We start from the raw sequence: 17,227 nt of genomic DNA on the forward strand, positions 1-17,227 counted from the left end.
ACAGCAATTGCAACACCAAAACACTACGAATCAGCAACATAAACAAAGCGCCGCAAATCCGACGGCAAGGACCCTTCCTGCATAAGATCCACAACAGAATGAAAATTAACTTCAAAAAACAAGGAAATTCATAATAGAACAGCAAATAAAAAAAAACCACTGATAGGCCCTGCATAAGTCTGCATCAGTTCATGTAGTTTCCAATTGGTTCAATGACCACATAATTTCAATAATCACAACAAGCCAACGTTAGTCCAACGACAGCCAACACCAGCTGCTGCAAGCACGGCCAAAACACCAGCTGCAGCAGAATGCTTTCAATCGAACCTTAAAAACCTTGCAATGAACCCGCATAAAACCACACATCACATCGCCCCGACAAGATAATAAGGCATTTCTTGGATCAGTCCATAGCCATGATCAAGAGCATCATGCCACAATAACAATTCATAATCCTTCATAACCAAACAGGTCCATAACAATGTTCATACCGTGATTACGCATAAGTAAAATTTTGCAGCAACTGAACTAACATTCCTAACAAACTTAAGTTCAAGTCATTGTCTTTTCAATTCTAGCGTGTAACTGACGGAAATATGATACTAACCTTATCCTAACTAATAACAGAAATATTCAATTCCTAACTAACTCCTAAATTACCTATAAAATCTAGGGGTGGCAAACGGGCATGCCCGCCCCGTTTAGGCCCCCTGCAAAAGCCCGCAAAAAAACGGGGCGGGGCGGGGTGGTCATAGTTGAGGATGTGGGCCTAAAACTTAGACCCGCCCCGCAAAAACGTGAGGGCGGGGCGGGGAAAGCCCGCGTGCACTGCACTCTTTAAGCCTAAAAATGCAAAAATTTATGTAAATACACATACCCGCAAAAGCCCGCAAAAAAAATGGGACGGGGCGGACACACTTGAGGCTGAGGGCCTAAATCCTTGGCCCGCCCCGCACAAAAGTGCGGGCAAAACGGGCATACCCCGCGGGCCGAGCCCGTTTTGCCACCCCTAATAAAATCTAACAAAAACTCAACTAACTCAAATTGGTAACCAACATTTGAATTTGTAAAAGTTTCATTATGCATTTCTAACAGACTGAATTTAAAGCAAATTTCAAGAGAATTCCAGGGGCAATTGTAACAAAATTGGAATACTATATATAAGGTTCTGCACATCCAGAAACACAAAAATCAATTTTCTGCAATATTCTTCAATCTTCAATCACAAAGCAAATCATTCGAATCTTCTCCACTCATCACGAATCAGAAACGTATCACAATCTCCAATCATTGCCCAAAACACTCACATCTACAGATTTTTCTTACACTCGAAGAACTACCCCGCGTCGTTCATATAAACCAATACCTCACGCGTAAATACGGGAAGTTTGAAGAAGAAGAAGAAGCAAAACGGGAAGGAAGAAAAAAGCAGAGCAGAAGAGGAAAAGGAATTCATAACTTGCGAAGCAATAACCGTCGTGCCGGAGCCCTGTTTCCTCAGCCCGATTCGTTTCACACTGGTGAGTCTTTCACTCCGGTTCCAATTCTGTTGGTGCACGCATACATTTTTTCGCTTCAAGCAGTCTTGAGCATAAAAACGCGGCAATCAAAGCCGCGGTGGAGATGAGTGAAAAACATTCTGAGAGCAAAGAATGCGACCTAGGCCTGGGTTGATCGTTATATACCGTGGAAGCTCATATTCGTTCGGACTGGCGGATTTTACGAACCAAAAAGTGCAAGATTGTTGCAAGATGCCATTTGTGGATTCGACTTGAAGTGGTTTCGTGTTGTACTGTTTGGATTTGGGAGCAAAGATGAAGTGTGTGAATGTTTCAGAGTTGGAAATGTGGTGAAGCCATGTTCTCGCCGCCGAATTTCTTGGCATAAACACATTTGGAAGGTTTGTTTTTCGTTGATAGGAATTGGTTTCGGTTTGGGCTTAAGCCCAAACGTTGTGGCCTGCGCACACCCATAATATTCTTGCACCTCCCTCCAGCCTTTCTGCTTCAACGCTTGGGCCTTGGTCCTAGGCCCAAAATTCATATCCACATCCTTCCAGGTTCTGCATATTTTGAAGCATTTTGGCTAATGTGAATTAATTAGTAAGATTAGGTTCTAGTTAAAATTTTATTATGGTTAATTTACCCAATTAGTTTTTAGTATTAAGAGCTAACTTAGATTGATTACATTTTAGGATTAGTAATTTTTAGATCAATTAGGATTAATCATGTTAATTGGTATTCTAATTAATTTGATTAGGTTATCTTCATAGAATAAATAATAATTAAGTTTTTAGAATTTAGTTAATTTTAATTAGGTTATGATAACTAGAGTAATTAGGCTAATTAGGATCAACATAATTAGATGATTAGGCTTGATTAACTAAATATTGATTTTAGAACTATTTTCCATATTAATCAATCCTTAGAATATGACCATTTTACCCTTAAGGCTTGAAATCCTGATTTTTGTATACTCCCTTAGTTTAGGGCCTTAATCGGATTGGTATGATTTTATTTAGATGACTGATTCAATAGTTTATTATTATACATAATTCATCTATTATTTTAATCTCATTGATTAGCATTGACCAAAGGACACTTTGGTCTACCAAATACTTTGTAATCGTGTTGTAAGCCCCTAGTCTAATTCAAGTGACCAAAAGACCCTTGGTCACCCGATATGGAAAGTTCATTGCACTCAAGCTATTGTGGATATGCTTTCTAAAGATCAAAACCTCAAGGTTCAAATGCAAGATCAAGACTTCAAGTCAACATCAATCAAGCATAGCTAGCAAAGTGGACTACTTCTCAAGCACAACAAAGGTATCAATACTTGTTGGTCGTAATTCGAATTATGCTAAAGTATATGAATAGAGGTGAATACGATGGGTCATTCGTCCCATACCCAAAGATATCCAGAATGGGGGTAGGAATTCTCCAGTCCCATTCCTTCTCTATTGTAAGTCTCCCTTCATAAAGCGTCATGCAACAAGCAATGACTACATCAACAACTTATCAATCATGAATCAAGTTGTACGACACGAGCCATAAGTAATGGAGAAGGAATGAGACTGGAGAATTCCCCCATTCTGGATATCTTTGGGTATGGGACGAATGACCCAGTGCTCATCGTATTCACCTCTATTCATAGACTTTAGTGTAATTCGAATCGAACGATTGATAAGGTCTTCATCAACACAAGAAACAACAACAAAGATCCTCCTCTCTCCGCTTGAAAGTTAGGACGAGAATTACATGCCATGAGCCTTAAGTAGTAAAGAAGGAATGAGACTGGAGCTTTCCTACACTCATTCTGGATATTTTTTGGTGCGATACGTTTGGCTCGTTTCTTATCATATCCACCTTTACTCGTAGACTTTAGTGTGATTCTTATCAAGTAACTATCAAGTCTATTCCACTATTTCATTCAATCATTCTATCATCTTTTCTTGCCTCCAATCATTCTTGCTTTCAGCCCTAGTGGGCTGAACTATGAAAGCTCTGATTTCCTTATTGCACTATACGGATACGTAGGCAGGAGAATCCAGATTCTTCAGGAGCTATCTTATTTGTTCCTGTCTTATTTATCAATCTATCCTATTTCATCGATCAATCATTTAACACTTCATTAGTGAAGCATCATGGCACGTCAGTCATTTCTTCCTCAGTGGATCATTAATCATACTCCCTTTGACATTCAGATATCCTTTGGATCAATTCCCTTGTAATCAAGTCTTTGAATCCTAATCAATCGACTTAATCATCCTTTGCCTCGTCAGTCCTCTTGTACTTTGGCAAACCCCCATAATCATTTGTTCATCTTATAAGACCTCTCGTGCTTAGACGGAGCTCTTGCCTTGTAAATCCTCTCGTGTGTTGTCATGATCTTTATTCGTCTTATAAGACCTCTCGTGCTTAGACGAATCACTTGCCTTGTAAATACTCTCGTGTATGGGCCAATCATATCTCATTTGTCTTTTTGGTGGATCACCATTATTGGGTTAGTACCACACTCTTGCTTGTTAAACAACTTATCTTGCCCTTTGACACTCAATCTCGTTCCCCTTTATTTTTAATCGTAGTAGGTTGAACTACGATTGCTCGGATTTTCTCATTGTACGATGAGAATACGTAGGCACAAGGATTCGAATCCTCTGCGAGCATACTTATTTATTTCTCCTGCCTTAGGGCATTCCTTCCATTCATCCCCATGGAACATTAATCACGACCTACATTCATATACTACCTTCCTTCACTTCATGTGATATACCCCATCCTTTGAGCCAAACACAATATACCTTTGAGCTCCATCTTGCGTCTCTTTGTGAACCAAGAGTCTATTTGTTTGTCTTATAAGTCCTCTTGTTGCTTAGACGAACATATCCTTACTTACTTTGCAGTCGTATACAAACAATCCTTCTTTTTCGGTTATTCCAATACAGTGTTGTAGGCCCTCACTTGTTGGTTCATACCAGGTTTACTCTTGGGTTCATCTTTTCACCCTTGTTGGAGTTCAAATCATACAATTCTTTGGTTCAGACCATACTTTGATCACAATCTCTTTTTCATCTTCCATTATTAGTTCTTTGAACTACGGAGCTCTAAATTCCTCATTGCACTATGAGGATACGTAGGCATGAGGGCCTCATTCTTCACCGAGCACTTTATCTATTTCTTTCCTTTCCCATTCTTTTGCGAGTAATATAGATATCACACCTATTAGGGCGAGAACAATCAAAACGGTTCCCATGGAGTACCATGGATGTTTGGGGTGCTAATACCGTCCCCTTGCATAACCGACTTCCTTACCCAACATATCTCTTTCCCCTGGGTTTTATCGATGTTTTCCCTTTCCTTCGGGAATAAATAAAGCTCGACGGGGACTCTGTTGTATGTTTGAGCGTGCGATGCGTTCAGGTATATTTCCGCTAGCTTCATTGTCCACGAGAGTATCAATGTGTGGTAGGGGGAAATCATCCTTCGGACTAGCTTTTTTTAGATCCTTATAGTCAAGACACATCCTTACCTTGCCATCCTTCTTAGGCACATGTACAATATTAGCCACCCATTGTTGGTACTTCTCCACTACGAGGAAACTAGTGTCAAATTGTCGTTTGACTTCTTCACGAATCTTCAGAGCCATATTTGGTCTTGTTCTTCAGAGTTTTTATTTTACTGGCGAGCATTCTGGATGAAGTGACAGCTTGTGTGCAACAATGTCAGTGTCCAGGCTCAGCAAATCCTGGTATGATCATGCGAATACATCCACATATTCTTGTAGCAGCTTGACCAATCTCTCTTTGACACCTGCTTCAAGTGTGGTCCCGACCTTGACTTCTTTCTTCTCTCCCTTTGTGCCAAGGTTGATTGTCTCCACCAGTTCTTGATGTGGTTGAAGGGCCTTGGACTCATGCTCGAGCAGCCTTTCCAATTCGTCGGGGATATTACAATCTTCCTCATCCTTTTCTTACGTTTGGTAGATAGGGGAGTCAAAATTATGAGAGGGAGTAAAGTCATTGGATTCAACGGGGTTATCATTTATTCTGCATGTTTGAATGATTGATTCTTTTAGAAAAAAGTAAAAATAAAAGATGCACAAATGGAAAAAGTTTTTTTTTTGAAAAGAATGTCATGTTCTTAAAAAAGAAAGCAAATAAATGAAAATAATAAGAATTTAACAAAATGCCTTTTATTAACTAATAATGATTATTTGAAAATGAAAATGAGCCCTAACATGATCCATTAGCCTTGGGCAGAGCTAAATATTTGAAAGGAAAAACAACAATTATTACTTTGACAAAGGAAAAATCCCAAGGATCTCAAACGCCTTCCAATTGTTCAAAGTTGTCTCACACCGGTAAATCAAACATGGCACATCTTCATCTTCGGCGTTGCCTTCAATTATGTTGATCTGATATCCATGGATGAATCATATACTGAGGAATACTTCCTGGATGCTTTGGTTGTTGTCCTTTGCAGGGACAAGGGCTCCTTTCGTAGCGGAAGGCACATATCCCAGACCAAAGCGATCACGTTTCTCATGAACATCAATAAGCTGACCCCAACCTTCAGGGCTCCCTCCTTCAATGCTAGACTTTACGCTTTTCAGAGAAGCGAAAGATGAACGAGCTTTTCCAACAGGGTCCTTCATTTCCATAAAAATGGTGTTGGCTATTTCAAGAGCTTGGAAAGAAGTTTCCAAATCATCCTCATCAGCCTCGATATATCTGAAGGATGAAAGGTGACTGACCACAAAGTCCTCCTCCCCAGAAATGATGATCAATTGATTATCCACTACAAAACTTCATTTTTTGATGTAAAATGGAGGTAACTGCTCCTGCAGCATGAACCCAGGGATGCCCCAATAAGCAGTTATACGCCAGATTAATATCCATGACTTGGAAAGCAATCGGGAATATATGAGGGTCAATCAATATGGACAGTTCCACTTCTCCAATCACGGTTCTCCGAGAACCATCAAAAGCTTTCACTATCAAGGCACCGAGCTTCATGGATGGTCATTGATAAGACAACTTAGCAAGTGTCTTCTTCGGCATCATATTCAAGGAAGATCCGGTATCAACAAAAACCCTTGCCAATGTATCATCTTTGCACTTTAGTGAGATGTGGAGAGCACGATTATGATTTTGTCATTCATCGGTAGTTCTTCTCCATTAAAGCTTAAAGTATTGCAAGATGTGATATTTGCAACCACCCCATCAAATTGGTATATTGTTATGCTCTGAGTTACATGAGCTTGGGCAAACACCTTCAACAAAGCCTCCATATGGGCTTGGGAGTTCAAACACCTTCAACAAAGCCTCCATATAATCACTTCTCTTGATTAACTTCAAGAATTCAATAGCATCTTCATATTGGAACACTTCGGGTTCTTTAGCAGGAGCTTGATCGCTCGACTTCGTGAGTCGAGAATGAGGTACAAACTGCAAGTGCACAGTTCTATCGCGTAGTTTTAAAAGATATCGATCCCACAGGGACTTATGAATCGATATACCGTTATCTAAGGTTACTTCGTAAAGCTAAGGTGAATAATGTTTCTATGTTGGGGGAAAAAGCTAAAAACTGAACTAAGATCTAGATTAAATATTAATAAAGCAGATATCGGTATGTAGTTCGTCGTAATTAGGGAATCAATTCTTTGTTGGTTTCTTGGTTTTAAAATAAATCCTTTCAGTTGACACTATTGATTAAAAGTTTTATCTCAAACTCTCGCTCTGTTGAATAAACCATGATTTTATGTTAATGTAGCTGTCACTTATAATTAAGTCAAAAACCATTTTTTGAAAGCAATAAAGTCCATAGAAACTCTTTTCAAGAAAACACTGACCGTTTAAACACCCTTATCTCAAACTCTCGCTCTGTTGACTTAGGTTATATAATTAAATTCGAATGCTTAACTCTCGTCCTCACATTCAATCTTTAAAAATACTTTTTGGAAAAGATCAGAATTTAATTAACTCTAAAACTTGCTCTCGCCCTGATCTAGAATTAATGTCCAATTTACACTGTCCAGTTAAAACCTCAAACTCTCGCTCTATTGATTTTAACTTCTTTATGTCTTTTACTTTCGTAAAAACCCTTGTTATTAAACCTGTAAATTGAGACCGTAAAAAGAGTGATTTTAATTTTAAATTTAATTAAACCGACTTAGTTTTGATTCCTTATTCCGCTTACTTTACATACCGATATCTAAGCGAATTAGCCAGACATGCTAAACAAACTTAAATACTTATCATGCATAAACAGACTCATCCCAGGCAAATAATATAAATAAATAATAAAACAAAGCATTAAATAATAATTAAAGAACCTGAATAAGTTAAACAGTAGTCTTGAACACTCCACCACAAGCCGGTAGGATTTGTTCTTGGACTCTTCAATTAAACAACAAATTAAAACGAAGGAAATAAAAAAAACCTAGATTCTAACGTAAGGTTAGATCCGATAAAAAGATACACAATAGTTTCCGGTGTAGAAACTATTGTGCGAAAAGAATTAACTAAATGCTAAAAAGGGAAATAGAAATTGCAAGGGAAATAATAAAAAACTCGTAAAAGCAGTGCTGTAAAAATAATGCTTAAGTTGCTGAAAAAGAAAAATGCAAAAGCAAAAACGACAAAGAAAATATGGAAAGAGCGTGGAACCCTTTTAGGTTTGGAAAATAGCTATTTATAATGGTGCCTTCCGTAACTGCTTCCGCTTCAAAAGGTCTTCAACGTGCAGAATAGTTAGGCGTGGATATAGGGCTCAACTCTCCCTCAACGTCTCTGAAGCGTTCCTTGCGCCAAAAATGTAGGGGAATGGTGTGACGTTCGTCACACCATGTGTGACGTTCGTCACAGGAGTGTGCAAGGCGTGACGCTCGTCACGGCCTCTGTGACGTTCGTCACAGGCACAACACCTGTGTTTTGTGCTTTGGGCTGGGCTTTGATATTTGGTTCATTTTCTCTCCTTTTTGCACCTCCTTTTCTTCCATTTTTACTTGTGCTTCAAATAAACCACCTGAGACAAATAGGAAGAAAATACCGCGTAATATCTAATAAAATGAAGTGAACTGAAATAAATAATAATATAATTTAATTGAATTAAGTCCTAAAATATGATATAGTTTCATGTTATCAGAGCTATATCTGTAGATTCCTTGGCTGGTACTTGAGGAGTCACATTGAATTCGGGCGTATAAATTTAACTACTACGGGTAATTCTTCTCATTCATGCAATATTGGTAATGTCTTCATTCATATTTTTAAAACTTTACCATCTTCACTTCCTTCAAAGATCTTATCCACAATAGTTATCTCATATTTCCAAGGCACAACCTTGGTACTCATATGGAAACAATGTAGGTATACTGATCACAATAGGTGACAAATGACTATCTGAAGGCGCAACCCGCATACTATAGTAAGGGATTTCAACCGGTTCAGGTAAATTGAAACAAGGTTCAATTACTGACACATCTTCATTTCTTGCAACACTGGAGATTTGAAGCACTCATTTGTTCACCAAGTCTTAAACATTATCACGTACCATCTGACATCCCCTTGTATGTATGGCACATTCTTCACAATTGTCATGACAAACATTAATCAAGCCAGCTTCCACCAATCGGGCATGGAATGCTGCCAAAGGAGTTCTAACATTATCAACCTTCTCAACCATAACACTATCAAAGGCATCCTTAATTGCGTTTATTGTAGGGTTTCCATGAAGGGGAAGAGGATTATCCTTCATGTTTGGTCCCATATCTCTAAAAGACATAATCTTGCTATCAATCAGCTTATGAACTTTGTGCTTCAAGGTATAACAACCTTCTAGGTCATGCCCGGGGGTACCCTCATGAAAAGGACAGAGAGCATTAGGGTTGTACCATAGAGGCAAATGATAGGAGGATGCCCCATAGGTCTATGAACCACCAATCCTTTTTGCAACAAATAGGGATAAAGCTCAGTATATGACATTGGGATTGGATTAAAGGTTGCTCTATCCCCCTATCTCATATTCTGATTTTGAGAATTTTGTCTTGGAGCCTGAGCTCTGGGTTGTTGATAGGCAGGAGCTGATGGCGCTTGCTGATAAACTGAGGAAGCAGGAGCACATTGTTGAGCTGGAACTGGTTGATAAATCTGAATTGGTGGTTAGTTGAAAGTGGGCGTCACAACGGCTACGTACGGTTGTGGGGAGTACTGAGAGGGATATACAAGATGCTGATATGGAAAAGGTTGTTGAACATATTGTTGCTATGAATATTTTGTTGATGTCTTCTTCTTGGAAGAGCTCTTCCTTGGCCAATAGACACCACATTAGTCTCACCTTCCTTCTTTTTAGGAAACCCTCAAGAGAACTTCTTCGAATTAACACTTGAAGTTCCGGCAGTAACTACAAGTTTACCATTCCTTAAGTCATATTCAACACGAGCTCCTATGGAAACAAGCTTAGAGAAACCTAATGAAGCACTTTCAACCATCTTCTCATAGAATTGGGGTTGGATAGTTTCAATGAATAACTCAACAAGCTCTTTTTCGGAAAGAGGTGGTTCAACTTGAGAAGCCAGTTTTCTCCATCTATGAGCATATTCCTTGAAGGATTCCTTGTCACGCTGGAACATGCTCTGTAGTTGTCTTCTATCAGGCGCCATGTCCATGTTGTATTTGTAGTGTTTGATGAACGCGTTTGATAGGTCTTGGAAGCATTTGATCCTACTCTAGTCCATACTCAAATACCACTTGGAAGGAGATCCACTCAAGCTATCTGGAAAATAGTGGATCATCAACTTGTCATCCCCTACATGAGCAGCCATTTAAGATGACTCTTTGGGCAGGTATGCCCCTTGTATTTGTCAAAATTGGGCGTTTTGAACTTAGGCAGAACCAAAGACATGGTCTCCTTCCAATGCCTGAAACTTCTTCTCAAGGAGTTACATGTTCTCCTTCATTTCTCTAAAGTATTCAAATCTCACTTCATCACCACTAACAACTAATTCAGCTGTCTGATATAGGTGATATTGATCTTCAAAATGTGGAACAGGCCTAACATAGGCAACTGGTGGAGCAACAGTCTGGATGACCGAGCGTGCATCGGTATAAACTGACAACGACACACCTTGTTGGACAGATTGCCCCATGCCAGGCACTACCTTTGCCTGAGGGATAAAGTCGTAGGGCAACCCATATGGAGGTAGGGTTGAAGGTAAAGACCTCTGAAGTTGGACTTCAACCACTAGGCCCGTGATCTCTGAAATCACGATTGCTTAGGGAACTTTAAATCTGAAAGTTAAAGCTTGGAGCATTTCTCTCATCTGGGACATGCCCCCCTTGATTTGGTCTAATTCAGCTCTAACTCGAGCACTTTCTTGTTCTTATTCAGCCATCCTTTGTCTTGCTCGAGCGCGAGTATTGTACGGATGTTGAAGATTCAGCGTGAAACTGGAGAAAGAAAGGACGGAGTGATACTTTATTTTGAAAATGCATGAATGCATGTATGGATGCATTTTTTGTTTGCAAAACTATTGGTTAGTTTCAGTTATTCATTTCATAAATGTCACAACATTTGTTCGCAAGTATTAAAAAATAAAGAAATAAAACACAATAAAATGAATCCCAAAAAGATTTTTTTCATTAATTTAGAACAAGGTTCAAATACAAGCAAATGCCTACGGCATACAGGCCTTCTGAACCGTAGCAAGGTCGGTAATCAGCCCCTCCAACATCATCTTACAAAAATTAATGAAATTAAAAACTTGATGTGGAGTGTTCTCTGGACACATGCACCAATCAGCTTCTTGCAGTTTCCCAGGTAGTTATTGCATGATGGAGTTTACAAATCTGGACAGCCTCAGAAATTTTCCCTTCCACTTAGCATAAAGTCCTTGGAGTTCTTGAATGATGCGCAAGTCTGCAGCCTTGGTCACCTCTATGTCTCTACAGAGGTTTATCCAATATCTGCACTCATTTGTCATCAACATATAAGCAACATCCTGATCCATACTCTCAAGTGTTTGGATCCTGATATCGGCTTGCTCCAACTGATAGTTCAAACGTGTACAAGCTCTTTCTGACTCTTCAGTCCTCAACTTCTCACGATCTGAAGCATCCTTGTACCTCTGAATGGTGTTCTCAAGTTCATGAGTAAGAATCTCAAAAATCAAACGAGCTTACCTCTTCATCTCAAGGGTCAACTCCGGAGTTTTGTTGAGCTTTTGAATCAAGAGTACAACTTGATCCAACTCTTCATTCTTAGTCTTAAACACAAATTTAGTACCTTGGAGTGCTTGTCTGAACTTTTCTCCCATTTCATCAGACTCCATAGCCCCTTCGTTGGAGGCTTCAAGTTCTTTGTCCTTCTTCTGCTGACTATCTTTCCAATTTTCATTCTCCACCGAGACTCAGTTGAGCTTACTCCTCAAGTCAGTATTCTCCAATTCCAACTCTTTAATCCGGGTATTAAGTTTCTCCACATCTTCGGGTAATATGGGTTCTGGCTCAGGAACCAAAGGATAGATGGAAGGATCAAATGTAAAAGGAAGCTTAACCATTTGAACCCTCTCTTTCACGCAACAGGTGTAAGGATCGCGAGCAATGACGTTTCTTTTTCCCAATTCTTTACCCTATCTGATAATTGTTTTTCATGATCTCTTGACCTTCTTCACTGTGGAGTGACCTGCTTCAATGTTGTGCAAGATAAAAGGCTCTAAAGCTTCAGCTCTTGGAAGTCCATTCATGGGGTAATCGTGTTGCCTTAAGGATAACACGGGGTTGTAGTTGATGCAGCCCATGGTTCCTATCAAAGGTACATTAGGGAAATACCCAATGTTGACAATAACATCCTCGGTTTCCCAATCCCTGATACACCACTTAACATGATTGGAGGTGAGAGAAGCTAACTTTTGAGAGGGCTTGAGTTCTTTTGAAACAAAAGGGCCTTCCTCAGGCATGTGAGATCTAAACCAAGCGTGCAATAACTGCCCACAATGTAACGCCCCAGACTGCTTTTAAGATTATCGGTTGACTCTACAAACCAACACGGGTCTTTTCAGCATGCTTTTTCCTCACTCACATGCTTTCTGGGAAACTTCTTAGAAGGTCACCCGTACAAATACTACTCCAAGTCAAGCATGCTTATCTGTAGAGTTCTTATAGAACGGGCTACCGAAAATAAGATGCATCTTATTGGTATAGGTAGTACCAATTAATCCTTATAAGCCTTCCTTCAACCATCTAGTTCCATACCTGCATAGGCTCAGGATCTCTTTCATTCCGATGTGAATTCGGTTTTTCCCTAGAAACTGCTAGGAGTGTCTCATTGTCTCGTGCACTAACAATTATTCCCTCGCCCTCGGTGTAACATGTAACCACTCTCCGCCTCTTCGACCTCGGGTGTTACATGCCCACCAGCTTTCGCTTGGTTCGTCCCCAAACCACATCGTACTGGGAGAGGTTTTGTTCTAATACCATTTTTAATGCCCCATACTGCGTTCGGGATTATCGACTGACCCCACAAACCAACACGGGTCTTTTTAGCATGTTTTGTCCTCACTCACACGCTTTCCAAGAAACTTCCCAGAAGGTCACCCATCCAAATACTACTCCAAATTAGGCACGCTTAACTATGGAGTTCTTATTTGCTGGGCTATCGAAAAGAAGATGCATCTTGTTTTCGGTAGGCTTACAGATAAGAAATTCATAGTTAAACGTGCTTGACTTGGAGTAGTATTTGGATGAGTGATATATAGTGGTTATATGTAACACCCTAGGCCGGAGAGGATATATAGTGGTTACATGTTACACCCGGGGGCGAGGGAGTGGTTGTCGGTGCACGAGGCATGACAATGAGACACTCCTAGCAGCTTCTAGGGAAAAACCGAATTCACATCGGAATGAGAGTGATCCTGAGGCCGTGCAGGTATGAGACTTCGTGGTTGAAGGGAGACTTATAAGGATTAATTGGTACTACCTATACCAACAAGATGCATCTTCTTTTCGGTAGCCCAACAGATAAGAACTCCATAGTTAAGCGTGCTTGACTTGGAGTAGTATTTGGATGGGTGACATTTTAGGAAGTCACCCAAAAAGCGTGTGAGTAAAGACAAAGCATGCTAAAAAGACTTGTGTTGGTTTGTGGGGTCAGTCGGTAATCCTGAAAGCAATCTAAGGCGTTATACATAACACAAGATAGTTCCTCCCTTCTTCTCATGACGTTTATGGATAGCATAATGAAGGTCAACTAGGAGAAACGATACAGGGTTACTAGAGAAAAAGATCCTCACAGCCAGATAATCCACACAATGGTCAATATTTGGGAAGAGAACTATCTCATATATCAATATTTCTAACATGGCATAGAAAGCTTTACAATTTCCATATTTCTCCATCTTCAAAGCTTAATCTTCTAAGAAATTTCTAGAAAAACTACTGAAGATTCCTTTCACATCCCAATTTTTTACGACTTCAGAAACCTTCAAACCCAAAGCTAAAGTTTTCCTATTTGGAGGAATGCCTTCATCAAACGTAGGAAATGGATTATGATCCCTCAAATTCCGGCCTATGATCCTCTCGAATTCCTCCAAGGTAGGAGCCAGTTGGAAATCATAAAATGTGAAACAACGTAAAGGTGGATCATAGAACTGACCAATAGTCACAACAATCATCATGTCCATCTTCTCATCCAAGATGCTCATAATTCTCCCATAGTCTTTCACGAAGCTGGTGAGTTTGATCGACATCACTTTGGCACTCAACTTCTGCAGGTTGACAAGGTCAACTTTCTTGTATTTGAACTGAAAAGTTCTCCATCCAAAGAATCTATTCTAAGTGAGGTTTTCGTATCGGTTCTTACGAAGTATTCACCTCATGAATCCATACTACGCAACCATGGCCAAAGGTTCAATGTTCTAAAAGTTCCTTAGAGTCATGGACCCCCATGAAACATTCAAGCTTACGAAGTATTCACCTTATCCGACAACATTTTCAAAAGGATCTACTCTAAGTGATGTACTTATGCCGACTCTTACGAAGTATTCACTTCGGGAGTCTGTATTACTCAACCATCATCCTATATTATCTTTTTCCATTCTAAACTCAAGTATAGAGTCTTTCCCACATGGTTTGTAATCAGAATATCCAAGTACAAAAGCATATTGGAACCAATATACAACAGATATATCAATATAACAATAAAGACGAAAAAGCAATAAAGAAATCCACACAAGTAAACAAACAAAGGCACACAGACAACCTAACTAGTCTTGACTCACTTAGGGAACCAGTGTCCCCAGCAGAGTCTCCATCTATCGCACCTCGAAAAAAAATGAGAACACGACCTAGCGAAACGCAATCACACGCTCGCAATGATGGACTGAACAGAGACGCCGCCGAACTTTATTTATTCCTAAAAAGGAAAGGGGAAATATCGATAAAACCCAAGAAATAACGGCGATGATTATGGTCGTCGCAATCAATATCAGGGTTCGGGAGTCGATTATGCGAGAGGAAGGTATTAACACCCCTGACGTCTGTTGTACTCAACGAGAACCGTTAGGTTAGTTGCGCGCGTTAGTATTAGTTTTGAAATGTTAGGTTTCTCAAGTTATTAGGTGGGAAAGAAAGAATAGAAGAGAGAATAATGTTTTTGGATTTTGCAATGAATAGGGCTAAACCTAAGTTTTTTTATTAATGGGTCTGACAAGATTTACAAGTCCTGCTCCTACGTGTCTCTGGGTGCAATAGAGAAATTAAGGCTTATGTAGTTTTGGGTAGAAAAATGTTTGTTTGTTGGTCGATTTTAGTGAAAGCTACTTTGTGTCAATCGACGAAAACATTGTTGAACTACCCAAAACAAGTGGAGAACTCGTGGGCAACATCGTAAGCTTTCTCACACGTTCAAGTGGACAAAACATTGTTTTACATCGTCTTGAAACAAAATACCTTTCGTTTGAGAAAAGGGGTTAAGGATCAATCGCACGACGGTGAGGAAAAGTTTGATTGGTTTGAATGTGTTTTGAATAATGGCGAGAACTTGGGTGAGCGAGATATCTATCTCTAATCCTAGTCTCAGGAGTGTGTGGTGTCCACCATGTTCCATTTCCATCTTATTTTCAAAAGGGTTTGATATTTTTATGTGTTTTTTAGATTTGATTAAAAAAGGGTTTGACGAAACCGCATTGATAATTTTGGATGATGGCGAGAACTAAGATGGGTGAGATATCCATCTCGAATCTTAGTCTGAGGAGTTTGTGGTATCCACCGTGTTCCATTTCCATCTTTATTAAAAAGTGTTGAATAGGAATTAAGTAATTTTGAGTTTTTATTGTGAGAATGGCTTGACGTTGGATCAAGCGTTTGATGAGCGATTGAGAAAGATTTGAATGATATGGCTTGAAAGAAATAGTTTGAAAGAAGTGGAATGGATAGAAATGGACTGATTTGTTTATTGGGAAAATACTCGACGTTGGATTGAGTCTTTATTTTTGATTTTTTTAAAAAGAAGTTGATTTTATTCTTCTGTTAGTATTAACTAAATAATCAAGCAAATAAATAAATAAAAACGGTAAAATTATTACACGTCATGGGAATGGGGGTACACTTTGTCAAATGGGGATTCATGACATTAGAACGATTAAATCAGGCCCAATCGACAAGTAAATAATGTATGAGTGTAGGTGCAAGAGGATGATCTCATTGTAAGAAGGCCCAAGAGTAAGCCATGTGAAGAAAATAACGAATGCAAGTTATATTTATAACACACTCAAAAATTAAATCAAAAGAAATAGAATCAGGACGTGTGTAGACTAAAATCAGGTAGGAGCAGTGCGAATCAAAGTCACACAATGCAAGAATGTGCAAGGCAAATGGAAATTGGAAAGCAAACAAAAACCCTAGGTAATGAGCTCAAAGTCGGTTTGCACATATTGACAATAATCAAAATGTCATATGTGATTGATCAAAACACGACGAAATACTATCAATATATCGATAAAATAGTCATGGAATAACAACATGGGAATTGTTGCATCCATAGATTAAAGCTTGATATTTAATCAAGAAAAGAAACCAGAGAAATAATAAAAAAAAATAAACAAGTATCTAAAAAAAGGGGGAATAAACATAAAAGGTTAAAAGAATGGTAAAAATAATAGAGCGAATGGAAAGTAGGTTGCATAAGGATGAAACCTAGGGGTGGACATAAACCGCCCACCCGGCCCAACCCGGTGAAACCCGAACAAAAAAAGAATTTGGGCGAGTTGGATCGGGCCAACGGGTCAACCGGGTTACCAAACCGGGTTACAGGGGGTTCAAAAGAACGGGTCGGGTACAAAAAATGGACCCACGGGTACCCAGACCCGCCCATCCACGAAACACCGCTCTTTCCTTTCCATATTCTCACTTCTCTCACTCTCATTTTTCCTTTCCATCTCTTGTTCTCAATTCTCTCACTCTCGTTTTTCCTTTCCTCGTTCCCTCACTCTCTCGTTCCCTCACTCCACTCGTTCTAGATCTTTCACTCTTTCATTCCAGTTAGTAAGTCTTAGTTTCACACACTCTCCCTTAAATCACTCTTAGTTAGGATTTTTTAATTAGGGTTTCTGAATCTAAGGTTTTTAATTTAGGGTTTATGATGATTGTTGTTGTTACAGGTGATTAAAGGCTTTGGACCAGTTCTCTCACTCTACAGGTGATTAGAGTTTGTGTTTTTTTTGCTTATATTGT

The sequence above is a fragment of the Lathyrus oleraceus genome, chromosome 7 (assembly GCF_024323335.1).
Source record: "Lathyrus oleraceus cultivar Zhongwan6 chromosome 7, CAAS_Psat_ZW6_1.0, whole genome shotgun sequence".
NCBI classification, from domain to species: Eukaryota; Viridiplantae; Streptophyta; class Magnoliopsida; order Fabales; family Fabaceae; genus Lathyrus; species Lathyrus oleraceus.